Genomic DNA, 20297 nt, shown 5'->3' on the forward strand with positions numbered 1-20297 from the left:
GTGTGTTCGAAAGGCTAACTTTTGAGCTCCTCCACGAGCAGGGGGCCTTGCCTAGTCTATAAAAGGAGTCTGTGTCCCCGGCCCCTGGGCTTACGGCCATACCACCCTGAGCACGCTCGATCTCGTCTGATCTCGGACGCTAAGCAGGGTCGGGCCTGTTTAGTACTTGGATGGGAGACCGCCTGGGAATACCAGGTGCTGTAAGCTTTTACACTGCTGCTTCCTTACAAGAAACATGGGCTTGCAATTACGTTGACGCACGGGCACACGTTAACGTCCTTCTAGTTTCAGCCTTGGATGTCGCTCTGCAAGCACGTGAGAAGCTTGGAGATGGGCAGCAGCTTACCCATCGCGATGTAGCTTCCTAATACTGGAATATAGTGTAGCAGGTAGTGGAGATAAAGGCTCAAGTGCAGTGTGTTCGAAAGGCTGACTTTTGAGCTCCTCCACGAGCAGGGGGCCTTGCCTAGTCTATAAAAGGAGTCTGTGTCCCCAGCCCGCCGGCTTACGGCCATACCACCCTGAGCACGCCCGATCTCGTCTGATCTCGGAAGCTAAGCAGGGTCGGGCCTGGTTAGTACTTGGATGGGAGACCGCCTGGGAATACCAGGTGCTGTAAGCTTTTACACTGCTGCTTCCTTACAAGAAACATGGGCTTGCAATTACGTTGACGCACGGGCACGGGCACAGGCACACGTTAACGTCCTTCTAGTTCCAGCCTTGCTTTGGTTTTCACAGAAAAAAGAGAATGGTGCACCGTTCCTGGTGGCACTGCAATGCCAGGTCAATGCAAGGAGTGAAGAGAGCAAGCCCCAGTTTTCACCTCCCAATGCTCAAAAATGCATTTAATATTTAATCCCCATATAGAGGACATATCAGATATTAAACTGATAAGAACAGATACTACACTTGATCTTAGCCAAAAGGCCGAGAAGCGATGGCCCACAAGTGTCTGGGGCCAACTCAAGATCTTGGCACACAAGTTACTTGTTGTGGTGCCATGTTTTTTAAGTGCGCATAACAAAGGCTGCTGCTGATCACCTCCGCCCCAGGGTGATCTAAGTGCACCTCTGAGCCTTGACGGTCAGCTGCTTGACATTTGACACACTCAAAGGGCGCGGCCATACAGCAAAGCCCACCAAAAACAACTTAAACTCTTGAACGTTCGAAAGGCTGACCTTTGAGCTCCTCCACGAGCAGGGGGCCTTGCTTGGTCTATAAAAGGAGTCTGTGTCCCCAGCCCGTCGGCTTACGGCCATACCACCCTGAGCACGCCCGATCTCGTCTGATCTCGGAAGCTAAGCAGGGTCGGGCCTGGTTAGTACTTGGATGGGAGACCGCCTGGGAATACCAGGTGCTGTAAGCTTTTACACTGCTGCTTCCTTACAAGAAACATGGGCTTGCAATTACGTTGACGCACGGGCACGGGCACAGGCACACGTTAACGTCCTTCTAGTTCCAGCCTTGCTTTGGTTTTCACAGAAAAAAGAGAATGGTGCACCGTTCCTGGTGGCACTGCAATGCCAGGTCAATGCAAGGAGTGAAGAGAGCAAGCCCCAGTTTTCACCTCCCAATGCTCAAAAATGCATTTAATATTTAATCCCCATATAGAGGACATATCAGATATTAAACTGATAAGAACAGATACTACACTTGATCTTAGCCAAAAGGCCGAGAAGCGATGGCCCACAAGTGTCTGGGGCCAACTCAAGATCTTGGCACACAAGTTACTTGTTGTGGTGCCATGTTTTTTAAGTGCGCATAACAAAGGCTGCTGCTGATCACCTCCGCCCCAAGGTGATCTAAGTGCACCTCTGAGCCTTGACGGACAGCTGCTTGACATTTGACACACTCAAAGGGCGCGGCCATACAGCAAAGCCCACCAAAAACAACTTAAACTCTTGAACGTTCGAAAGGCTGACCTTTGAGCTCCTCCACGAGCAGGGGGCCTTGCCTAGTCTATAAAAGGAGTCTGTGTCCCCAGCCCGCCGGCTTACGGCCATACCACCCTGAGCACGCCCGATCTCGTCTGATCTCGGAAGCTAAGCAGGGTCGGGCCTGGTTAGTACTTGGATGGGAGACCGCCTGGGAATACCAGGTGCTGTAAGCTTTTACACTGCTGCTTCCTTACAAGAAACATGGGCTTGCAATTACGTTGACGCACGGGCACACGTTAATGTCCTTCTAGTTTCAACCTTGGATGTCGCTCTGCAAGCATGTGAGAAGCTTGGAGATGGAAAGCAGCTTACCCATCTCGGTGTAGCTTCCTAATACTGGAATAGAGTGTAGCAGGTAGTGGAGATAAAGGCTCAAGTTTAGTGTGTTCGAAAGGCTAACTTTTGAGCTCCTCCACGAGCAGGGGGCCTTGCCTAGTCTATAAAAGGAGTCTGTGTCCCCGGCCCCTGGGCTTACGGCCATACCACCCTGAGCACGCTCGATCTCGTCTGATCTCGGAAGCTAAGCAGGGTCGGGCCTGTTTAGTACTTGGATGGGAGACCGCCTGGGAATACCAGGTGCTGTAAGCTTTTACACTGCTGCTTCCTTACAAGAAACATGGGCTTGCAATTACGTTGACGCACGGGCACGGGCACAGGCACACGTTAACGTCCTTCTAGTTCCAGCCTTGCTTTGGTTTTCACAGAAAAAAGAGAATGGTGCACCGTTCCTGGTGGCACTGCAATGCCAGGTCAATGCAAGGAGTGAAGAGAGCAAGCCCCAGTTTTCACCTCCCAATGCTCAAAAATGCATTTAATATTTAATCCCCATATAGAGGACATATCAGATATTAAACTGATAAGAACAGATACTACACTTGATCTTAGCCAAAAGGCCGAGAAGCGATGGCCCACAAGTGTGTGGGGCCAACTCAAGATCTTGGCACACAAGTTACTTGTTGTGGTGCCATGTTTTTTAAGTGCGCATAACAAAGGCTGCTGCTGATCACCTCCGCCCCAAGGTGATCTAAGTGCACCTCTGAGCCTTGACGGACAGCTGCTTGACATTTGACACACTCAAAGGGCGCGGCCATACAGCAAAGCCCACCAAAAACAACTTAAACTCTTGAACGTTCGAAAGGCTGACCTTTGAGCTCCTCCACGAGCAGGGGGCCTTGCCTAGTCTATAAAAGGAGTCTGTGTCCCCAGCCCGTCGGCTTACGGCCATACCACCCTGAGCACGCCCGATCTCGTCTGATCTCGGAAGCTAAGCAGGGTCGGGCCTGGTTAGTACTTGGATGGGAGACCGCCTGGGAATACCAGGTGCTGTAAGCTTTTACACTGCTGCTTCCTTACAAGAAACATGGGCTTGCAATTACGTTGACGCACGGGCACGGGCACAGGCACACGTTAACGTCCTTCTAGTTCCAGCCTTGCTTTGGTATTCACAGAAAAAAGAGAATGGTGCACCGTTCCTGGTGGCACTGCAATGCCAGGTCAATGCAAGGAGTGAAGAGAGCAAGCCCCAGTTTTCACCTCCCAATGCTCAAAAATGCATTTAATATTTAATCCCCATATAGAGGACATATCAGATATTAAACTGATAAGAACAGATACTACACTTGATCTTAGCCAAAAGGCCGAGAAGCGATGGCCCACAAGTGTCTGGGGCCAACTCAAGATCTTGGCACACAAGTTACTTGTTGTGGTGCCATGTTTTTTAAGTGCGCATAACAAAGGCTGCTGCTGATCACCTCCGCCCCAAGGTGATCTAAGTGCACCTCTGAGCCTTGACGGACAGCTGCTTGACATTTGACACACTCAAAGGGCGCGGCCATACAGCAAAGCCCACCAAAAACAACTTAAACTCTTGAACGTTCGAAAGGCTGACCTTTGAGCTCCTCCACGAGCAGGGGGCCTTGCCTAGTCTATAAAAGGAGTCTGTGTCCCCAGCCCACCGGCTTACGGCCATACCACCCTGAGCACGCCCGATCTCGTCTGATCTCGGAAGCTAAGCAGGGTCGGGCCTGGTTAGTACTTGGATGGGAGACCGCCTGGGAATACCAGGTGCTGTAAGCTTTTACACTGCTGCTTCCTTACAAGAAACATGGGCTTGCAATTACGTTGACGCACGGGCACGGGCACGGGCACAGGCACACGTTAACGTCCTTCTAGTTCCAGCCTTGCTTTGGTTTTCACAGAAAAAAGAGAATGGTGCACCGTTCCTGGTGGCACTGCAATGCCAGGTCAATGCAAGGAGTGAAGAGAGCAAGCCCCAGTTTTCACCTCCCAATGCTCAAAAATGCATTTAATATTTAATCCCCATATAGAGGACATATCAGATATTAAACTGATAAGAACAGATACTACACTTGATCTTAGCCAAAAGGCCGAGAAGCGATGGCCCACAAGTGTCTGGGGCCAACTCAAGATCTTGGCACACAAGTTACTTGTTGTGGTGCCATGTTTTTTAAGTGCGCATAACAAAGGCTGCTGCTGATCACCTCCGCCCCAAGGTGATCTAAGTGCCCCTCTGAGCCTTGACGGACAGCTGCTTGACATTTGACACACTCAAAGGGCGCGGCCATACAGCAAAGCCCACCAAAAACAACTTAAACTCTTGAACGTTCGAAAGGCTGACCTTTGAGCTCCTCCACGAGCAGGGGGCCTTGCCTAGTCTATAAAAGGAGTCTGTGTCCCCAGCCCGTCGGCTTACGGCCATACCACCCTGAGCACGCCCGATCTCGTCTGATCTCGGAAGCTAAGCAGGGTCGGGCCTGGTTAGTACTTGGATGGGAGACCGCCTGGGAATACCAGGTGCTGTAAGCTTTTACACTGCTGCTTCCTTACAAGAAACATGGGCTTGCAATTACATTGACGCACGGGCACACGTTAATGTCCTTCTAGTTTCAGCCTTGGATGTCGCTCTGCAAGCATGTGAGAAGCTTGGAGATGGGGAGCAGCTTACCCATCTCGGTGTAGCTTCCTAATACTGGAATAGAGTGTAGCAGGTAGTGGAGATAAAGGCTCAAGTTTAGTGTGTTCGAAAGGCTAACTTTTGAGCTCCTCCACGAGCAGGGGGCCTTGCCTAGTCTATAAAAGGAGTCTGTGTCCCCGGCCCCCTGGGCTTACGGCCATACCACCCTGAGCACGCTCGATCTCGTCTGATCTCGGAAGCTAAGCAGGGTCGGGCCTGTTTAGTACTTGGATGGGAGACCGCCTGGGAATACCAGGTGCTGTAAGCTTTTACACTGCTGCTTCCTTACAAGAAACATGGGCTTGCAATTACGTTGACGCACGGGCACGGGCACAGGCACACGTTAACGTCCTTCTAGTTCCAGCCTTGCTTTGGTTTTCACAGAAAAAAGAGAATGGTGCACCGTTCCTGGTGGCACTGCAATGCCAGGTCAATGCAAGGAGTGAAGAGAGCAAGCCCCAGTTTTCACCTCCCAATGCTCAAAAATGCATTTAATATTTAATCCCCATATAGAGGACATATCAGATATTAAACTGATAAGAACAGATACTACACTTGATCTTAGCCAAAAGGCCGAGAAGCGATGGCCCACAAGTGTCTGGGGCCAACTCAAGATCTTGGCACACAAGTTACTTGTTGTGGTGCCATGTTTTTTAAGTGCGCATAACAAAGGCTGCTGCTGATCACCTCCGCCCCAAGGTGATCTAAGTGCACCTCTGAGCCTTGACGGACAGCTGCTTGACATTTGACACACTCAAAGGGCGCGGCCATACAGCAAAGCCCACCAAAAACAACTTAAACTCTTGAACGTTCGAAAGGCTGACCTTTGAGCTCCTCCACGAGCAGGGGGCCTTGCCTAGTCTATAAAAGGAGTCTGTGTCCCCAGCCCGCCGGCTTACGGCCATACCACCCTGAGCACGCCCGATCTCGTCTGATCTCGGAAGCTAAGCAGGGTCGGGCCTGGTTAGTACTTGGATGGGAGACCGCCTGGGAATACCAGGTGCTGTAAGCTTTTACACTGCTGCTTCCTTACAAGAAACATGGGCTTGCAATTACGTTGACGCACGGGCACACGTTAATGTCCTTCTAGTTTCAGCCTTGGATGTCGCTCTGCAAGCATGTGAGAAGCTTGGAGATGGGGAGCAGCTTACCCATCTCGGTGTAGCTTCCTAATACTGGAATAGAGTGTACCAGGTAGTGGAGATAAAGGCTCAAGTTTAGTGTGTTCGAAAGGCTAACTTTTGAGCTCCTCCACGAGCAGGGGGCCTTGCCTAGTCTATAAAAGGAGTCTGTGTCCCCGGCCCCTGGGCTTACGGCCATACCACCCTGAGCACGCTCGATCTCGTCTGATCTCGGACGCTAAGCAGGGTCGGGCCTGTTTAGTACTTGGATGGGAGACCGCCTGGGAATACCAGGTGCTGTAAGCTTTTACACTGCTGCTTCCTTACAAGAAACATGGGCTTGCAATTACGTTGACGCACGGGCACACGTTAACGTCCTTCTAGTTTCAGCCTTGGATGTCGCTCTGCAAGCACGTGAGAAGCTTGGAGATGGGCAGCAGCTTACCCATCGCGATGTAGCTTCCTAATACTGGAATATAGTGTAGCAGGTAGTGGAGATAAAGGCTCAAGTGCAGTGTGTTCGAAAGGCTGACTTTTGAGCTCCTCCACGAGCAGGGGGCCTTGCCTAGTCTATAAAAGGAGTCTGTGTCCCCAGCCCGTCGGCTTACGGCCATACCACCCTGAGCACGCCCGATCTCGTCTGATCTCGGAAGCTAAGCAGGGTCGGGCCTGGTTAGTACTTGGATGGGAGACCGCCTGGGAATACCAGGTGCTGTAAGCTTTTACACTGCTGCTTCCTTACAAGAAACATGGGCTTGCAATTACGTTGACGCACGGGCACGGGCACAGGCACACGTTAACGTCCTTCTAGTTCCAGCCTTGCTTTGGTTTTCACAGAAAAAAGAGAATGGTGCACCGTTCCTGGTGGCACTGCAATGCCAGGTCAATGCAAGGAGTGAAGAGAGCAAGCCCCAGTTTTCACCTCCCAATGCTCAAAAATGCATTTAATATTTAATCCCCATATAGAGGACATATCAGATATTAAACTGATAAGAACAGATACTACACTTGATCTTAGCCAAAAGGCCGAGAAGCGATGGCCCACAAGTGTCTGGGGCCAACTCAAGATCTTGGCACACAAGTTACTTGTTGTGGTGCCATGTTTTTTAAGTGCGCATAACAAAGGCTGCTGCTGATCACCTCCGCCCCAGGGTGATCTAAGTGCACCTCTGAGCCTTGACGGTCAGCTGCTTGACATTTGACACACTCAAAGGGCGCGGCCATACAGCAAAGCCCACCAAAAACAACTTAAACTCTTGAACGTTCGAAAGGCTGACCTTTGAGCTCCTCCACGAGCAGGGGGCCTTGCTTGGTCTATAAAAGGAGTCTGTGTCCCCAGCCCGTCGGCTTACGGCCATACCACCCTGAGCACGCCCGATCTCGTCTGATCTCGGAAGCTAAGCAGGGTCGGGCCTGGTTAGTACTTGGATGGGAGACCGCCTGGGAATACCAGGTGCTGTAAGCTTTTACACTGCTGCTTCCTTACAAGAAACATGGGCTTGCAATTACGTTGACGCACGGGCACGGGCACAGGCACACGTTAACGTCCTTCTAGTTCCAGCCTTGCTTTGGTTTTCACAGAAAAAAGAGAATGGTGCACCGTTCCTGGTGGCACTGCAATGCCAGGTCAATGCAAGGAGTGAAGAGAGCAAGCCCCAGTTTTCACCTCCCAATGCTCAAAAATGCATTTAATATTTAATCCCCATATAGAGGACATATCAGATATTAAACTGATAAGAACAGATACTACACTTGATCTTAGCCAAAAGGCCGAGAAGCGATGGCCCACAAGTGTCTGGGGCCAACTCAAGGTCTTGGCACACAAGTTACTTGTTGTGGTGCCATGTTTTTTAAGTGCGCATAACAAAGGGTGCTGCTGATCACCTCCGCCCCAAGGTGATCTAAGTGCACCTCTGAGCCTTGACGGACAGCTGCTTGACATTTGACACACTCAAAGGGCGCGGCCATACAGCAAAGCCCACCAAAAACAACTTAAACTCTTGAACGTTCGAAAGGCTGACCTTTGAGCTCCTCCACGAGCAGGGGGCCTTGCCTAGTCTATAAAAGGAGTCTGTGTCCCCAGCCCCCCGGCTTACGGCCATACCACCCTGAGCACGCCCGATCTCGTCTGATCTCGGAAGCTAAGCAGGGTCGGGCCTGGTTAGTACTTGGATGGGAGACCGCCTGGGAATACCAGGTGCTGTAAGCTTTTACACTGCTGCTTCCTTACAAGAAACATGGGCTTGCAATTACGTTGACGCACGGGCACGGGCACAGGCACACGTTAACGTCCTTCTAGTTCCAGCCTTGCTTTGGTTTTCACAGAAAAAAGAGAATGGTGCACCGTTCCTGGTGGCACTGCAATGCCAGGTCAATGCAAGGAGTGAAGAGAGCAAGCCCCAGTTTTCACCTCCCAATGCTCAAAAATGCATTTAATATTTAATCCCCATATAGAGGACATATCAGATATTAAACTGATAAGAACAGATACTACACTTGATCTTAGCCAAAAGGCCGAGAAGCGATGGCCCACAAGTGTCTGGGGCCAACTCAAGATCTTGGCACACAAGTTACTTGTTGTGGTGCCATGTTTTTTAAGTGCGCATAACAAAGGCTGCTGCTGATCACCTCCGCCCCAAGGTGATCTAAGTGCACCTCTGAGCCTTGACGGACAGCTGCTTGACATTTGACACACTCAAAGGGCGCGGCCATACAGCAAAGCCCACCAAAAACAACTTAAACTCTTGAACGTTCGAAAGGCTGACCTTTGAGCTCCTCCACGAGCAGGGGGCCTTGCCTAGTCTATAAAAGGAGTCTGTGTCCCCAGCCCGTCGGCTTACGGCCATACCACCCTGAGCACGCCCGATCTCGTCTGATCTCGGAAGCTAAGCAGGGTCGGGCCTGGTTAGTACTTGGATGGGAGACCGCCTGGGAATACCAGGTGCTGTAAGCTTTTACACTGCTGCTTCCTTACAAGAAACATGGGCTTGCAATTACGTTGACGCACGGGCACACGTTAATGTCCTTCTAGTTTCAGCCTTGGATGTCGCTCTGCAAGCATGTGAGAAGCTTGGAGATGGGGAGCAGCTTACCCATCTCGGTGTAGCTTCCTAATACTGGAATAGAGTGTAGCAGGTAGTGGAGATAAAGGCTCAAGTTTAGTGTGTTCGAAAGGCTAACTTTTGAGCTCCTCCACGAGCAGGGGGCCTTGCCTAGTCTATAAAAGGAGTCTGTGTCCCCGGCCCCCTGGGCTTACGGCCATACCACCCTGAGCACGCTCGATCTCGTCTGATCTCGGAAGCTAAGCAGGGTCGGGCCTGTTTAGTACTTGGATGGGAGACCGCCTGGGAATACCAGGTGCTGTAAGCTTTTACACTGCTGCTTCCTTACAAGAAACATGGGCTTGCAATTACGTTGACGCACGGGCACGGGCACAGGCACACGTTAACGTCCTTCTAGTTCCAGCCTTGCTTTGGTTTTCACAGAAAAAAGAGAATGGTGCACCGTTCCTGGTGGCACTGCAATGCCAGGTCAATGCAAGGAGTGAAGAGAGCAAGCCCCAGTTTTCACCTCCCAATGCTCAAAAATGCATTTAATATTTAATCCCCATATAGAGGACATATCAGATATTAAACTGATAAGAACAGATACTACACTTGATCTTAGCCAAAAGGCCGAGAAGCGATGGCCCACAAGTGTCTGGGGCCAACTCAAGATCTTGGCACACAAGTTACTTGTTGTGGTGCCATGTTTTTTAAGTGCGCATAACAAAGGCTGCTGCTGATCACCTCCGCCCCAGGGTGATCTAAGTGCACCTCTGAGCCTTGACGGTCAGCTGCTTGACATTTGACACACTCAAAGGGCGCGGCCATACAGCAAAGCCCACCAAAAACAACTTAAACTCTTGAACGTTCGAAAGGCTGACCTTTGAGCTCCTCCACGAGCAGGGGGCCTTGCTTGGTCTATAAAAGGAGTCTGTGTCCCCAGCCCGTCGGCTTACGGCCATACCACCCTGAGCACGCCCGATCTCGTCTGATCTCGGAAGCTAAGCAGGGTCGGGCCTGGTTAGTACTTGGACGGGAGACCGCCTGGGAATACCAGGTGCTGTAAGCTTTTACACTGCTGCTTCCTTACAAGAAACATGGGCTTGCAATTACGTTGACGCACGGGCACGGGCACAGGCACACGTTAACGTCCTTCTAGTTCCAGCCTTGCTTTGGTTTTCACAGAAAAAAGAGAATGGTGCACCGTTCCTGGTGGCACTGCAATGCCAGGTCAATGCAAGGAGTGAAGAGAGCAAGCCCCAGTTTTCACCTCCCAATGCTCAAAAATGCATTTAATATTTAATCCCCATATAGAGGACATATCAGATATTAAACTGATAAGAACAGATACTACACTTGATCTTAGCCAAAAGGCAGAGAAGCGATGGCCCACAAGTGTCTGGGGCCAACTCAAGATCTTGGCACACAAGTTACTTGTTGTGGTGCCATGTTTTTTAAGTGCGCATAACAAAGGCTGCTGCTGATCACCTCCGCCCCAAGGTGATCTAAGTGCACCTCTGAGCCTTGACGGACAGCTGCTTGACATTTGACACACTCAAAGGGCGCGGCCATACAGCAAAGCCCACCAAAAACAACTTAAACTCTTGAATGTTCGAAAGGCTGACCTTTGAGCTCCTCCACGAGCAGGGGGCCTTGCCTAGTCTATAAAAGGAGTCTGTGTCCCCAGCCCGCCGGCTTACGGCCATACCACCCTGAGCACGCCCGATCTCGTCTGATCTCGGAAGCTAAGCAGGGTCGGGCCTGGTTAGTACTTGGATGGGAGACCGCCTGGGAATACCAGGTGCTGTAAGCTTTTACACTGCTGCTTCCTTACAAGAAACATGGGCTTGCAATTACGTTGACGCACGGGCACGGGCACAGGCACACGTTAACGTCCTTCTAGTTCCAGCCTTGCTTTGGTTTTCACAGAAAAAAGAGTATGGTGCACCGTTCCTGGTGGCACTGCAATGCCAGGTCAATGCAAGGAGTGAAGAGAGCAAGCCCCAGTTTTCACCTCCCAATGCTCAAAAATGCATTTAATATTTAATCCCCATATAGAGGACATATCAGATATTAAACTGATAAGAACAGATACTACACTTGATCTTAGCCAAAAGGCCGAGAAGCGATGGCCCACAATTGTCTGGGGCCAACTCAAGATCTTGGCACACAAGTTACTTGTTGTGGTGCCATGTTTTTTAAGTGCGCATAACAAAGGCTGCTGCTGATCACCTCCGCCCCAAGGTGATCTAAGTGCACCTCTGAGCCTTGACGGACAGCTGCTTGACATTTGACACACTCAAAGGGCGCGGCCATACAGCAAAGCCCACCAAAAACAACTTAAACTCTTGAACGTTCGAAAGGCTGACCTTTCAGCTCCTCCACGAGCAGGGGGCCTTGCCTAGTCTATAAAAGGAGTCTGTGTCCCCAGCCCGTCGGCTTACGGCCATACCACCCTGAGCACGCCCGATCTCGTCTGATCTCGGAAGCTAAGCAGGGTCGGGCCTGGTTAGTACTTGGATGGGAGACCGCCTGGGAATACCAGGTGCTGTAAGCTTTTATACTGCTGCTTCCTTACAAGAAACATGGGCTTGCAATTACGTTGACGCACGGGCACGGGCACAGGCACACGTTAACGTCCTTCTAGTTCCAGCCTTGCTTTGGTTTTCACAGAAAAAAGAGAATGGTGCACCGTTCCTGGTGGCACTGCAATGCCAGGTCAATGCAAGGAGTGAAGAGAGCAAGCCCCAGTTTTCACTTCCCAATGCTCAAAAATGCATTTAATATTTAATCCCCATATAGAGGACATATCAGATATTAAACTGATAAGAACAGATACTACACTTGATCTTAGCCAAAAGGCCGAGAAGGGATGGCCCACAAGTGTCTTGGGCCAACTCAAGATCTTGGCACACAAGTTACTTGTTGTGGTGCCATGTTTTTTAAGTGCGCATAACAAAGGCTGCTGCTGATCACCTCCGCCCCAAGGTGATCTAAGTGCACCTCTGAGCCTTGACGGACAGCTGCTTGACATTTGACACACTCAAAGGGCGCGGCCATACAGCAAAGCCCACCAAAAACAACTTAAACTCTTGAACGTTCGAAAGGCTGACTTTTGAGCTCCTCCACGAGCAGGGGGCCTTGCCTAGTCTATAAAAGGAGTCTGTGTCCCCAGCCCGTAGGCTTACGGCCATACCTCCCTGAGCACGCCCGATCTCGTCTGATCTCGGAAGCTAAGCAGGGTCGGGGCTGGTTAGTACTTGGATGAAAGACAGCCTGGGAAAACCAGGTGCTGTAAGCTTTTACACTGCTGCTTCCTTAAAAGAAACATGGGCTTGCAATTACGTTGACGCACGGGCACGGGCACGGGCACAGGCACACGTTAACGTCCTTCTAGTTCCAGCCTTGCTTTGGTTTTCACAGAAAAAAGAGAATGGTGCACCGTTCCTGGTGGCACTGCAATGCCAGGTCAATGCAAGGAGTGAAGAGAGCAAGCCCCAGTTTTCACCTCCCAATGCTCAAAAATGCATTTAATATTTAATCCCCATATAGTGGACATATCAGATATTAAACTGATAAGAACAGATACTACACTTGATCTTAGCCAAAAGGCCGAGAAGCGATGGCCCACAAGTGTCTGGGGCCAACTCAAGATCTTGGCACACAAGTTACTTGTTGTGGTGCCATGTTTTTTAAGTGCGCATAACAAAGGCTGCTGCTGATCACCTCCGCCCCAAGGTGATCTAAGTGCACTCTGAGCCTTGACGGACAGCTGCTTGACATTTGACACACTCAAAGGGCGCGGCCATACAGCAAAGCCCACCAAAAACAACTTAAACTCTTGAACGTTCGAAAGGCTGACCTTTGAGCTCCTCCACGAGCAGGGGGCCTTGCCTAGTCTATAAAAGGAGTCTGTGTCCCCAGCCCGTCGGCTTACGGCCATACCACCCTGAGCACGCTCGATCTCGTCTGATCTCGGAAGCTAAGCAGGGTCGGGCCTGGTTAGTACTTGGATGGGAGACCGCCTGGGAATACCAGGTGCTGTAAGCTTTTACACTGCTGCTTCCTTACAAGAAACATGGGCTTGCAATTACGTTGACGCACGGGCACACGTTAACCTCCTTCTAGTTTCAGCCTTGGATGTCGCTCTGCAAGCACGTGAGAAGCTTGGAGATGGGCAGCAGCTTAACCATCTCGGTGTAGCTTCCTAATACTGGAATATAGTGTAGCAGGTAGTGGAGATAAAGGCTCAAGTGCAGTGTGTTCGAAAGGCTGACTTTTGAGCTCCTCCACGAGCAGGGGGCCTTGCCTAGTCTATAAAAGGAGTCTGTGTCCCCAGCCCATCGGCTTACGGCCATACCACCCTGAGCACGCCCGATCTCGTCTGATCTCGGAAGCTAAGCAGGGTCGGGCCTGGTTAGTACTTGGATGGGAGACCGCCTGGGAATACCAGGTGCTGTAAGCTTTTACACTGCTGCTTCCTTACAAGAAACATGGGCTTGCAATTACGGTGACGCACAGGCACACGTTAACGTCCTTCTAGTTTCAGCCTTGGATGTCGCTCTGCAAGCATGTGAGAAGCTTGGAGATGGGGAGCAGCTTACCCATCTCGGTGTAGCTTCCTAATACTGGAATAGAGTGTAGCAGGTAGTGGAGATAAAGGCTCAAGTGCAGTGTGTTCGAAAGGCTGACTTTTGAGCTCCTCCACGAGCAGGGGGCCTTGCCTAGTCTATAAAAGGAGTCTGTGTCCCCAGCCCGTCGGCTTACGGCCATACCACCCTGAGCACGCCCGATCTCGTCTGATCTCGGAAGCTAAGCAGGGTCGGGCCTGGTTAGTACTTGGATGGGAGACCGCCTGGGAATACCAGGTGCTGTAAGCTTTTACACTGTTGCTTCCTTACAAGAAACATGGGCTTGCAATTACGTTGACGCACGGGCACACGTTAACGTCCTTCTAGTTTCAGCCTTGGATGTCGCTCTGCAAGCACGTGAGAAGCTTGGAGATGGGGAGCAGCTTACCCATCTCGGTGTAGCTTCCTAATACTGGAATAGAGTGTAGCAGGTAGTGGAGATAAAGGCTCAAGTGCAGTGTGTTCGAAAGGCTGACTTTTGAGCTCCTCCACGAGCAGGGGGCCTTGCCTAGTCTATAAAAGGAGTCTGTGTCCCCAGCCCGTCGGCTTACGGCCATACCACCCTGAGCACGCCCGATCTCGTCTGATCTCGGAAGCTAAGCAGGGTCGGGCCTGGTTAGTACTTGGATGGGACACCGCCTGGGAATACCAGGTGCTGTAAGCTTTTACACTGCTGCTTCCTTACAAGAAACATGGGCTTGCAATTACGTTGACGCACGGGCACGGGCACAGGCACACGTTAACGTCCTTCTAGTTCCAGCCTTGCTTTGGTTTTCACAGAAAAAAGAGAATGGTGCACCGTTCCTGGTGGCACTGCAATGCCAGGTCAATGCAAGGAGTGAAGAGAGCAAGCCCCAGTTTTCACCTCCCAATGCTCAAAAATGCATTTAATATTTAATCCCCATATAGAGGACATATCAGATATCAAACTGATAAGAACAGATACTACACTTGATCTTAGCCAAAAGGCCGAGAAGCGATGGCCCACAAGTGTCTGGGGCCAACTCAAGATCTTGGCACGCAAGTTACTTGTTGTGGTGCCATGTTTTTTAAGTGCGCATAACAAAGGCTGCTGCTGATCACCTCCGCCCCAAGGTGATCTAAGTGCACCTCTGAGCCTTGACGGACAGCTGCTTGACATTTGACACACTCAAAGGGCGCGGCCATACAGCAAAGCCCACCAAAAACAACTTAAACTCTTGAACGTTCGAAAGGCTGACCTTTGAGCTCCTCCACGAGCAGGGGGCCTTGCCTAGTCTATAAAAGGAGTCTGTGTCCCCAGCCCGCCGGCTTACGGCCATACCACCCTGAGCACGCCCGATCTCGCCTGATCTCGGAAGCTAAGCAGGGTCGGGCCTGGTTAGTACTTGGATGGGAGACCGCCTGGGAATACCAGGTGCTGTAAGCTTTTACACTGCTGCTTCCTTACAAGAAACATGGGCTTGCAATTACGTTGACGCACGGGCACACGTTAATGTCCTTCTAGTTTCAGCCTTGGATGTCGCTCTGCAAGCATGTGAGAAGCTTGGAGATGGGGAGCAGCTTACCCATCTCGGTGTAGCTTCCTAATACTGGAATAGAGTGTAGCAGGTAGTGGAGATAAAGGCTCAAGTTTAGTGTGTTCGAAAGGCTAACTTTTGAGCTCCTCCACGAGCAGGGGGCCTTGCCTAGTCTATAAAAGGAGTCTGTGTCCCCGGCCCCTGGGCTTACGGCCATACCACCCTGAGCACGCTCGATCTCGTCTGATCTCGGAAGCTAAGCAGGGTCGGGCCTGTTTAGTACTTGGATGGGAGACCGCCTGGGAATACCAGGTGCTGTAAGCTTTTACACTGCTGCTTCCTTACAAGAAACATGGGCTTGCAATTACGTTGACGCACGGGCACACGTTAACGTCCTTCTAGTTTCAGCCTTGGATGTCGCTCTGCAAGCACGTGAGAAGCTTGGAGATGGGCAGCAGCTTACCCATCTCGATGTAGCTTCCTAATACTGGAATATAGTGTAGCAGGTAGTGGAGATAAAGGCTCAAGTGCAGTGTGTTCGAAAGGCTGACTTTTGAGCTCCTCCACGAGCAGGGGGCCTTGCCTAGTCTATAAAAGGAGTCTGTGTCCCCAGCCCGTCGGCTTACGGCCATACCACCCTGAGCACGCCCGATCTCGTCTGATCTCGGAAGCTAAGCAGGGTCGGGCCTGGTTAGTACTTGGATGGGAGACCGCCTGGGAATACCAGGTGCTGTAAGCTTTTACACTGCTGCTTCCTTACAAGAAACATGGGCTTGCAATTACGTTGACGCACGGGCACGGGCACAGGCACACGTTAACGTCCTTCTAGTTCCAGCCTTGCTTTGGTTTTCACAGAAAAAAGAGAATGGTGCACCGTTCCTGGTGGCACTGCAATGCCAGGTCAATGCAAGGAGTGAAGAGAGCAAGCCCCAGTTTTCACCTCCCAATGCTCAAAAATGCATTTAATATTTAATCCCCATATAGAGGACATATCAGATATTAAACTGATAAGAACAGATACTACACTTGATCTTAGCCAAAAGGCCGAGAAGCGATGGCCAACAAGTGTGTGGGGCCAACTCAAGATCTTGGCACACAAGTTACTTGTTGTGGTGCCATGTTTTTTAAGTGCGCATAACAAAGGCTGCTGCTGATCACCTCCGCCCCAAGGTGATCTAAGTGCACTCTGAGCCTTGACGGACAGCTGCTTGACATTTGACACACTCAAAGGGCGCGGCCATACAGCAAAGCCCACCAAAAACAACTTAAACTCTTGAACGTTCGAAAGGCTGACCTTTGAGCTCCTCCACGAGCAGGGGGCCTTGCCTAGTCTATAAAAGGAGTCTGTGTCCCCAGCCCGTCGGCTTACGGCCATACCACCCTGAGCACGCTCGATCTCGTCTGATCTCGGAAGCTAAGCAGGGTCGGGCCTGGTTAGTACTTGGATGGGAGACCGCCTGGGAATACCAGGTGCTGTAAGCTTTTACACTGCTGCTTCCTTACAAGAAACATGGGCTTGCAATTACGTTGACGCACGGGCACACGTTAACCTCCTTCTAGTTTCAGCCTTGGATGTCGCTCTGCAAGCACGTGAGAAGCTTGGAGATGGGCAGCAGCTTAACCATCTCGGTGTAGCTTCCTAATACTGGAATATAGTGTAGCAGGTAGTGGAGATAAAGGCTCAAGTGCAGTGTGTTCGAAAGGCTGACTTTTGAGCTCCTCCACGAGCAGGGGGCCTTGCCTAGTCTATAAAAGGAGTCTGTGTCCCCAGCCCATCGGCTTACGGCCATACCACCCTGAGCACGCCCGATCTCGTCTGATCTCGGAAGCTAAGCAGGGTCGGGCCTGGTTAGTACTTGGATGGGAGACCGCCTGGGAATACCAGGTGCTGTAAGCTTTTACACTGCTGCTTCCTTACAAGAAACATGGGCTTGCAATTACGGTGACGCACAGGCACACGTTAACGTCCTTCTAGTTTCAGCCTTGGATGTCGCTCTGCAAGCATGTGAGAAGCTTGGAGATGGGGAGCAGCTTACCCATCTCGGTGTAGCTTCCTAATACTGGAATAGAGTGTAGCAGGTAGTGGAGATAAAGGCTCAAGTGCAGTGTGTTCGAAAGGCTGACTTTTGAGCTCCTCCACGAGCAGGGGGCCTTGCCTAGTCTATAAAAGGAGTCTGTGTCCCCAGCCCGTCGGCTTACGGCCATACCACCCTGAGCACGCCCGATCTCGTCTGATCTCGGAAGCTAAGCAGGGTCGGGCCTGGTTAGTACTTGGATGGGAGACCGCCTGGGAATACCAGGTGCTGTAAGCTTTTACACTGTTGCTTCCTTACAAGAAACATGGGCTTGCAATTACGTTGACGCACGGGCACACGTTAACGTCCTTCTAGTTTCAGCCTTGGATGTCGCTCTGCAAGCACGTGAGAAGCTTGGAGATGGGGAGCAGCTTACCCATCTCGGTGTAGCTTCCTAATACTGGAATAGAGTGTAGCAGGTAGTGGAGATAAAGGCTCAAGTGCAGTGTGTTCGAAAGGCTGACTTTTGAGCTCCTCCACGAGCAGGGGGCCTTGCCTAGTCTATAAAAGGAGTCTGTGTCCCCAGCCCGTCGGCTTACGGCCATACCACCCTGAGCACGCCCGATCTCGTCTGATCTCGGAAGCTAAGCAGGGTCGGGCCTGGTTAGTACTTGGATGGGACACCGCCTGGGAATACCAGGTGCTGTAAGCTTTTACACTGCTGCTTCCTTACAAGAAACATGGGCTTGCAATTACGTTGACGCACGGGCACGGGCACAGGCACACGTTAACGTCCTTCTAGTTCCAGCCTTGCTTTGGTTTTCACAGAAAAAAGAGAATGGTGCACCGTTCCTGGTGGCACTGCAATGCCAGGTCAATGCAAGGAGTGAAGAGAGCAAGCCCCAGTTTTCACCTCCCAATGCTCAAAAATGCATTTAATATTTAATCCCCATATAGAGGACATATCAGATATCAAACTGATAAGAACAGATACTACACTTGATCTTAGCCAAAAGGCCGAGAAGCGATGGCCCACAAGTGTCTGGGGCCAACTCAAGATCTTGGCACGCAAGTTACTTGTTGTGGTGCCATGTTTTTTAAGTGCGCATAACAAAGGCTGCTGCTGATCACCTCCGCCCCAAGGTGATCTAAGTGCACCTCTGAGCCTTGACGGACAGCTGCTTGACATTTGACACACTCAAAGGGCGCGGCCATACAGCAAAGCCCACCAAAAACAACTTAAACTCTTGAACGTTCGAAAGGCTGACCTTTGAGCTCCTCCACGAGCAGGGGGCCTTGCCTAGTCTATAAAAGGAGTCTGTGTCCCCAGCCCGCCGGCTTACGGCCATACCACCCTGAGCACGCCCGATCTCGCCTGATCTCGGAAGCTAAGCAGGGTCGGGCCTGGTTAGTACTTGGATGGGAGACCGCCTGGGAATACCAGGTGCTGTAAGCTTTTACACTGCTGCTTCCTTACAAGAAACATGGGCTTGCAATTACGTTGACGCACGGGCACACGTTAATGTCCTTCTAGTTTCAGCCTTGGATGTCGCTCTGCAAGCATGTGAGAAGCTTGGAGATGGGGAGCAGCTTACCCATCTCGGTGTAGCTTCCTAATACTGGAATAGAGTGTAGCAGGTAGTGGAGATAAAGGCTCAAGTTTAGTGTGTTCGAAAGGCTAACTTTTGAGCTCCTCCACGAGCAGGGGGCCTTGCCTAGTCTATAAAAGGAGTCTGTGTCCCCGGCCCCTGGGCTTACGGCCATACCACCCTGAGCACGCTCGATCTCGTCTGATCTCGGAAGCTAAGCAGGGTCGGGCCTGTTTAGTACTTGGATGGGAGACCGCCTGGGAATACCAGGTGCTGTAAGCTTTTACACTGCTGCTTCCTTACAAGAAACATGGGCTTGCAATTACGTTGACGCACGGGCACACGTTAACGTCCTTCTAGTTTCAGCCTTGGATGTCGCTCTGCAAGCACGTGAGAAGCTTGGAGATGGGCAGCAGCTTACCCATCTCGATGTAGCTTCCTAATACTGGAATATAGTGTAGCAGGTAGTGGAGATAAAGGCTCAAGTGCAGTGTGTTCGAAAGGCTGACTTTTGAGCTCCTCCACGAGCAGGGGGCCTTGCCTAGTCTATAAAAGGAGTCTGTGTCCCCAGCCCGTCGGCTTACGGCCATACCACCCTGAGCACGCCCGATCTCGTCTGATCTCGGAAGCTAAGCAGGGTCGGGCCTGGTTAGTACTTGGATGGGAGACCGCCTGGGAATACCAGGTGCTGTAAGCTTTTACACTGCTGCTTCCTTACAAGAAACATGGGCTTGCAATTACGTTGACGCACGGGCACGGGCACAGGCACACGTTAACGTCCTTCTAGTTCCAGCCTTGCTTTGGTTTTCACAGAAAAAAGAGAATGGTGCACCGTTCCTGGTGGCACTGCAATGCCAGGTCAATGCAAGGAGTGAAGAGAGCAAGCCCCAGTTTTCACCTCCCAATGCTCAAAAATGCATTTAATATTTAATCCCCATATAGAGGACATATCAGATATTAAACTGATAAGAACAGATACTACACTTGATCTTAGCCAAAAGGCCGAGAAGCGATGGCCAACAAGTGTGTGGGGCCAACTCAAGATCTTGGCACACAAGTTACTTGTTGTGGTGCCATGTTTTTTAAGTGCGCATAACAAAGGCTGCTGCTGATCACCTCCGCCCCAAGGTGATCTAAGTGCACTCTGAGCCTTGACGGACAGCTGCTTGACATTTGACACACTCAAAGGGCGCGGCCATACAGCAAAGCCCACCAAAAACAACTTAAACTCTTGAACGTTCGAAAGGCTGACCTTTGAGCTCCTCCACGAGCAGGGGGCCTTGCCTAGTCTATAAAAGGAGTCTGTGTCCCCAGCCCGTCGGCTTACGGCCATACCACCCTGAGCACGCTCGATCTCGTCTGATCTCGGAAGCTAAGCAGGGTCGGGCCTGGTTAGTACTTGGATGGGAGACCGCCTGGGAATACCAGGTGCTGTAAGCTTTTACACTGCTGCTTCCTTACAAGAAACATGGGCTTGCAATTACGTT

At 51.1% G+C, this 20297-nt stretch overlaps 52 non-coding genes and 1 pseudogene across 52 annotated transcripts; 35 read left to right on the forward strand and 18 right to left on the reverse strand.

Annotated features, from left to right (window-relative positions):
- The first annotated feature begins 88 nt into the window (after positions 1-88).
- LOC131441084 (5S ribosomal RNA) lies at positions 89-207 on the forward strand. Its single transcript, XR_009231760.1, has one exon. It is a non-coding gene; the product is annotated as a 5S ribosomal RNA (ribosomal RNA).
- Positions 208-503: 296 nt separating this feature from the next.
- LOC131476380 (5S ribosomal RNA) lies at positions 504-622 on the forward strand. The gene has a single exon (XR_009242752.1). It is a non-coding gene; the product is annotated as a 5S ribosomal RNA (ribosomal RNA).
- Positions 623-746: 124 nt separating this feature from the next.
- LOC131441881 (U2 spliceosomal RNA) lies at positions 747-939 on the reverse strand. Its single transcript, XR_009232475.1, has one exon. It is a non-coding gene; the product is annotated as a U2 spliceosomal RNA (small nuclear RNA).
- A 308-nt stretch (positions 940-1247) lies between these two features.
- Positions 1248-1366, forward strand: LOC131476381 (5S ribosomal RNA). The gene has a single exon (XR_009242753.1). It is a non-coding gene; the product is annotated as a 5S ribosomal RNA (ribosomal RNA).
- Positions 1367-1490: 124 nt separating this feature from the next.
- LOC131441882 (U2 spliceosomal RNA) lies at positions 1491-1683 on the reverse strand. Its single transcript, XR_009232476.1, has one exon. It is a non-coding gene; the product is annotated as a U2 spliceosomal RNA (small nuclear RNA).
- A 308-nt stretch (positions 1684-1991) lies between these two features.
- Positions 1992-2110, forward strand: LOC131476382 (5S ribosomal RNA). The gene has a single exon (XR_009242754.1). It is a non-coding gene; the product is annotated as a 5S ribosomal RNA (ribosomal RNA).
- A 296-nt stretch (positions 2111-2406) lies between these two features.
- Positions 2407-2525, forward strand: LOC131477745 (5S ribosomal RNA). The gene has a single exon (XR_009244067.1). It is a non-coding gene; the product is annotated as a 5S ribosomal RNA (ribosomal RNA).
- Positions 2526-2649: 124 nt separating this feature from the next.
- LOC131441883 (U2 spliceosomal RNA) lies at positions 2650-2842 on the reverse strand. Its single transcript, XR_009232477.1, has one exon. It is a non-coding gene; the product is annotated as a U2 spliceosomal RNA (small nuclear RNA).
- A 308-nt stretch (positions 2843-3150) lies between these two features.
- On the forward strand, positions 3151-3269 carry LOC131476384 (5S ribosomal RNA). Its single transcript, XR_009242756.1, has one exon. It is a non-coding gene; the product is annotated as a 5S ribosomal RNA (ribosomal RNA).
- Positions 3270-3393: 124 nt separating this feature from the next.
- On the reverse strand, positions 3394-3586 carry LOC131441884 (U2 spliceosomal RNA). Its single transcript, XR_009232478.1, has one exon. It is a non-coding gene; the product is annotated as a U2 spliceosomal RNA (small nuclear RNA).
- Positions 3587-3894: 308 nt separating this feature from the next.
- LOC131476385 (5S ribosomal RNA) lies at positions 3895-4013 on the forward strand. The gene has a single exon (XR_009242757.1). It is a non-coding gene; the product is annotated as a 5S ribosomal RNA (ribosomal RNA).
- A 130-nt stretch (positions 4014-4143) lies between these two features.
- On the reverse strand, positions 4144-4336 carry LOC131441886 (U2 spliceosomal RNA). Its single transcript, XR_009232480.1, has one exon. It is a non-coding gene; the product is annotated as a U2 spliceosomal RNA (small nuclear RNA).
- A 308-nt stretch (positions 4337-4644) lies between these two features.
- Positions 4645-4763, forward strand: LOC131476386 (5S ribosomal RNA). The gene has a single exon (XR_009242758.1). It is a non-coding gene; the product is annotated as a 5S ribosomal RNA (ribosomal RNA).
- A 297-nt stretch (positions 4764-5060) lies between these two features.
- LOC131477746 (5S ribosomal RNA) lies at positions 5061-5179 on the forward strand. Its single transcript, XR_009244068.1, has one exon. It is a non-coding gene; the product is annotated as a 5S ribosomal RNA (ribosomal RNA).
- A 124-nt stretch (positions 5180-5303) lies between these two features.
- Positions 5304-5496, reverse strand: LOC131441887 (U2 spliceosomal RNA). Its single transcript, XR_009232481.1, has one exon. It is a non-coding gene; the product is annotated as a U2 spliceosomal RNA (small nuclear RNA).
- A 308-nt stretch (positions 5497-5804) lies between these two features.
- LOC131476387 (5S ribosomal RNA) lies at positions 5805-5923 on the forward strand. Its single transcript, XR_009242759.1, has one exon. It is a non-coding gene; the product is annotated as a 5S ribosomal RNA (ribosomal RNA).
- Positions 5924-6219: 296 nt separating this feature from the next.
- LOC131441085 (5S ribosomal RNA) lies at positions 6220-6338 on the forward strand. Its single transcript, XR_009231761.1, has one exon. It is a non-coding gene; the product is annotated as a 5S ribosomal RNA (ribosomal RNA).
- A 296-nt stretch (positions 6339-6634) lies between these two features.
- LOC131476388 (5S ribosomal RNA) lies at positions 6635-6753 on the forward strand. Its single transcript, XR_009242760.1, has one exon. It is a non-coding gene; the product is annotated as a 5S ribosomal RNA (ribosomal RNA).
- A 124-nt stretch (positions 6754-6877) lies between these two features.
- On the reverse strand, positions 6878-7070 carry LOC131441888 (U2 spliceosomal RNA). Its single transcript, XR_009232482.1, has one exon. It is a non-coding gene; the product is annotated as a U2 spliceosomal RNA (small nuclear RNA).
- A 308-nt stretch (positions 7071-7378) lies between these two features.
- LOC131476389 (5S ribosomal RNA) lies at positions 7379-7497 on the forward strand. Its single transcript, XR_009242761.1, has one exon. It is a non-coding gene; the product is annotated as a 5S ribosomal RNA (ribosomal RNA).
- Positions 7498-7621: 124 nt separating this feature from the next.
- LOC131441889 (U2 spliceosomal RNA) lies at positions 7622-7814 on the reverse strand. Its single transcript, XR_009232483.1, has one exon. It is a non-coding gene; the product is annotated as a U2 spliceosomal RNA (small nuclear RNA).
- Positions 7815-8122: 308 nt separating this feature from the next.
- Positions 8123-8241, forward strand: LOC131476390 (5S ribosomal RNA). Its single transcript, XR_009242762.1, has one exon. It is a non-coding gene; the product is annotated as a 5S ribosomal RNA (ribosomal RNA).
- Positions 8242-8365: 124 nt separating this feature from the next.
- On the reverse strand, positions 8366-8558 carry LOC131441891 (U2 spliceosomal RNA). Its single transcript, XR_009232484.1, has one exon. It is a non-coding gene; the product is annotated as a U2 spliceosomal RNA (small nuclear RNA).
- Positions 8559-8866: 308 nt separating this feature from the next.
- Positions 8867-8985, forward strand: LOC131476391 (5S ribosomal RNA). The gene has a single exon (XR_009242763.1). It is a non-coding gene; the product is annotated as a 5S ribosomal RNA (ribosomal RNA).
- Positions 8986-9282: 297 nt separating this feature from the next.
- Positions 9283-9401, forward strand: LOC131477747 (5S ribosomal RNA). The gene has a single exon (XR_009244069.1). It is a non-coding gene; the product is annotated as a 5S ribosomal RNA (ribosomal RNA).
- A 124-nt stretch (positions 9402-9525) lies between these two features.
- LOC131441893 (U2 spliceosomal RNA) lies at positions 9526-9718 on the reverse strand. The gene has a single exon (XR_009232486.1). It is a non-coding gene; the product is annotated as a U2 spliceosomal RNA (small nuclear RNA).
- A 308-nt stretch (positions 9719-10026) lies between these two features.
- On the forward strand, positions 10027-10145 carry LOC131477472 (5S ribosomal RNA). The gene has a single exon (XR_009243808.1). It is a non-coding gene; the product is annotated as a 5S ribosomal RNA (ribosomal RNA).
- Positions 10146-10269: 124 nt separating this feature from the next.
- On the reverse strand, positions 10270-10462 carry LOC131442287 (U2 spliceosomal RNA). Its single transcript, XR_009232863.1, has one exon. It is a non-coding gene; the product is annotated as a U2 spliceosomal RNA (small nuclear RNA).
- Positions 10463-10770: 308 nt separating this feature from the next.
- Positions 10771-10889, forward strand: LOC131476392 (5S ribosomal RNA). Its single transcript, XR_009242764.1, has one exon. It is a non-coding gene; the product is annotated as a 5S ribosomal RNA (ribosomal RNA).
- Positions 10890-11013: 124 nt separating this feature from the next.
- On the reverse strand, positions 11014-11206 carry LOC131442270 (U2 spliceosomal RNA). Its single transcript, XR_009232846.1, has one exon. It is a non-coding gene; the product is annotated as a U2 spliceosomal RNA (small nuclear RNA).
- Positions 11207-11514: 308 nt separating this feature from the next.
- LOC131476394 (5S ribosomal RNA) lies at positions 11515-11633 on the forward strand. The gene has a single exon (XR_009242765.1). It is a non-coding gene; the product is annotated as a 5S ribosomal RNA (ribosomal RNA).
- A 124-nt stretch (positions 11634-11757) lies between these two features.
- Positions 11758-11950, reverse strand: LOC131441511 (U2 spliceosomal RNA). Its single transcript, XR_009232116.1, has one exon. It is a non-coding gene; the product is annotated as a U2 spliceosomal RNA (small nuclear RNA).
- Positions 11951-12258: 308 nt separating this feature from the next.
- LOC131441470 (5S ribosomal RNA) lies at positions 12259-12377 on the forward strand (annotated as a pseudogene).
- A 130-nt stretch (positions 12378-12507) lies between these two features.
- Positions 12508-12700, reverse strand: LOC131442492 (U2 spliceosomal RNA). The gene has a single exon (XR_009233065.1). It is a non-coding gene; the product is annotated as a U2 spliceosomal RNA (small nuclear RNA).
- Positions 12701-13007: 307 nt separating this feature from the next.
- LOC131477231 (5S ribosomal RNA) lies at positions 13008-13126 on the forward strand. The gene has a single exon (XR_009243580.1). It is a non-coding gene; the product is annotated as a 5S ribosomal RNA (ribosomal RNA).
- A 296-nt stretch (positions 13127-13422) lies between these two features.
- On the forward strand, positions 13423-13541 carry LOC131476396 (5S ribosomal RNA). The gene has a single exon (XR_009242767.1). It is a non-coding gene; the product is annotated as a 5S ribosomal RNA (ribosomal RNA).
- A 296-nt stretch (positions 13542-13837) lies between these two features.
- Positions 13838-13956, forward strand: LOC131476397 (5S ribosomal RNA). Its single transcript, XR_009242768.1, has one exon. It is a non-coding gene; the product is annotated as a 5S ribosomal RNA (ribosomal RNA).
- A 296-nt stretch (positions 13957-14252) lies between these two features.
- Positions 14253-14371, forward strand: LOC131477349 (5S ribosomal RNA). Its single transcript, XR_009243691.1, has one exon. It is a non-coding gene; the product is annotated as a 5S ribosomal RNA (ribosomal RNA).
- Positions 14372-14495: 124 nt separating this feature from the next.
- LOC131442411 (U2 spliceosomal RNA) lies at positions 14496-14688 on the reverse strand. The gene has a single exon (XR_009232985.1). It is a non-coding gene; the product is annotated as a U2 spliceosomal RNA (small nuclear RNA).
- A 308-nt stretch (positions 14689-14996) lies between these two features.
- On the forward strand, positions 14997-15115 carry LOC131477548 (5S ribosomal RNA). The gene has a single exon (XR_009243881.1). It is a non-coding gene; the product is annotated as a 5S ribosomal RNA (ribosomal RNA).
- A 296-nt stretch (positions 15116-15411) lies between these two features.
- LOC131477748 (5S ribosomal RNA) lies at positions 15412-15530 on the forward strand. Its single transcript, XR_009244070.1, has one exon. It is a non-coding gene; the product is annotated as a 5S ribosomal RNA (ribosomal RNA).
- Positions 15531-15826: 296 nt separating this feature from the next.
- Positions 15827-15945, forward strand: LOC131476398 (5S ribosomal RNA). The gene has a single exon (XR_009242769.1). It is a non-coding gene; the product is annotated as a 5S ribosomal RNA (ribosomal RNA).
- Positions 15946-16069: 124 nt separating this feature from the next.
- Positions 16070-16262, reverse strand: LOC131441894 (U2 spliceosomal RNA). Its single transcript, XR_009232487.1, has one exon. It is a non-coding gene; the product is annotated as a U2 spliceosomal RNA (small nuclear RNA).
- Positions 16263-16569: 307 nt separating this feature from the next.
- LOC131477232 (5S ribosomal RNA) lies at positions 16570-16688 on the forward strand. Its single transcript, XR_009243581.1, has one exon. It is a non-coding gene; the product is annotated as a 5S ribosomal RNA (ribosomal RNA).
- Positions 16689-16984: 296 nt separating this feature from the next.
- On the forward strand, positions 16985-17103 carry LOC131476399 (5S ribosomal RNA). The gene has a single exon (XR_009242770.1). It is a non-coding gene; the product is annotated as a 5S ribosomal RNA (ribosomal RNA).
- Positions 17104-17399: 296 nt separating this feature from the next.
- Positions 17400-17518, forward strand: LOC131476400 (5S ribosomal RNA). The gene has a single exon (XR_009242771.1). It is a non-coding gene; the product is annotated as a 5S ribosomal RNA (ribosomal RNA).
- A 296-nt stretch (positions 17519-17814) lies between these two features.
- Positions 17815-17933, forward strand: LOC131477351 (5S ribosomal RNA). Its single transcript, XR_009243693.1, has one exon. It is a non-coding gene; the product is annotated as a 5S ribosomal RNA (ribosomal RNA).
- A 124-nt stretch (positions 17934-18057) lies between these two features.
- LOC131442412 (U2 spliceosomal RNA) lies at positions 18058-18250 on the reverse strand. The gene has a single exon (XR_009232986.1). It is a non-coding gene; the product is annotated as a U2 spliceosomal RNA (small nuclear RNA).
- A 308-nt stretch (positions 18251-18558) lies between these two features.
- On the forward strand, positions 18559-18677 carry LOC131477549 (5S ribosomal RNA). The gene has a single exon (XR_009243882.1). It is a non-coding gene; the product is annotated as a 5S ribosomal RNA (ribosomal RNA).
- A 296-nt stretch (positions 18678-18973) lies between these two features.
- Positions 18974-19092, forward strand: LOC131477749 (5S ribosomal RNA). Its single transcript, XR_009244071.1, has one exon. It is a non-coding gene; the product is annotated as a 5S ribosomal RNA (ribosomal RNA).
- Positions 19093-19388: 296 nt separating this feature from the next.
- Positions 19389-19507, forward strand: LOC131476401 (5S ribosomal RNA). Its single transcript, XR_009242772.1, has one exon. It is a non-coding gene; the product is annotated as a 5S ribosomal RNA (ribosomal RNA).
- Positions 19508-19631: 124 nt separating this feature from the next.
- Positions 19632-19824, reverse strand: LOC131441895 (U2 spliceosomal RNA). Its single transcript, XR_009232488.1, has one exon. It is a non-coding gene; the product is annotated as a U2 spliceosomal RNA (small nuclear RNA).
- A 307-nt stretch (positions 19825-20131) lies between these two features.
- Positions 20132-20250, forward strand: LOC131477233 (5S ribosomal RNA). The gene has a single exon (XR_009243582.1). It is a non-coding gene; the product is annotated as a 5S ribosomal RNA (ribosomal RNA).
- Positions 20251-20297: the final 47 nt, after the last annotated feature.

This window comes from Solea solea, chromosome 16 (genome assembly GCF_958295425.1).
Source record: "Solea solea chromosome 16, fSolSol10.1, whole genome shotgun sequence".
NCBI lineage: Eukaryota > Metazoa > Chordata > Actinopteri > Pleuronectiformes > Soleidae > Solea > Solea solea.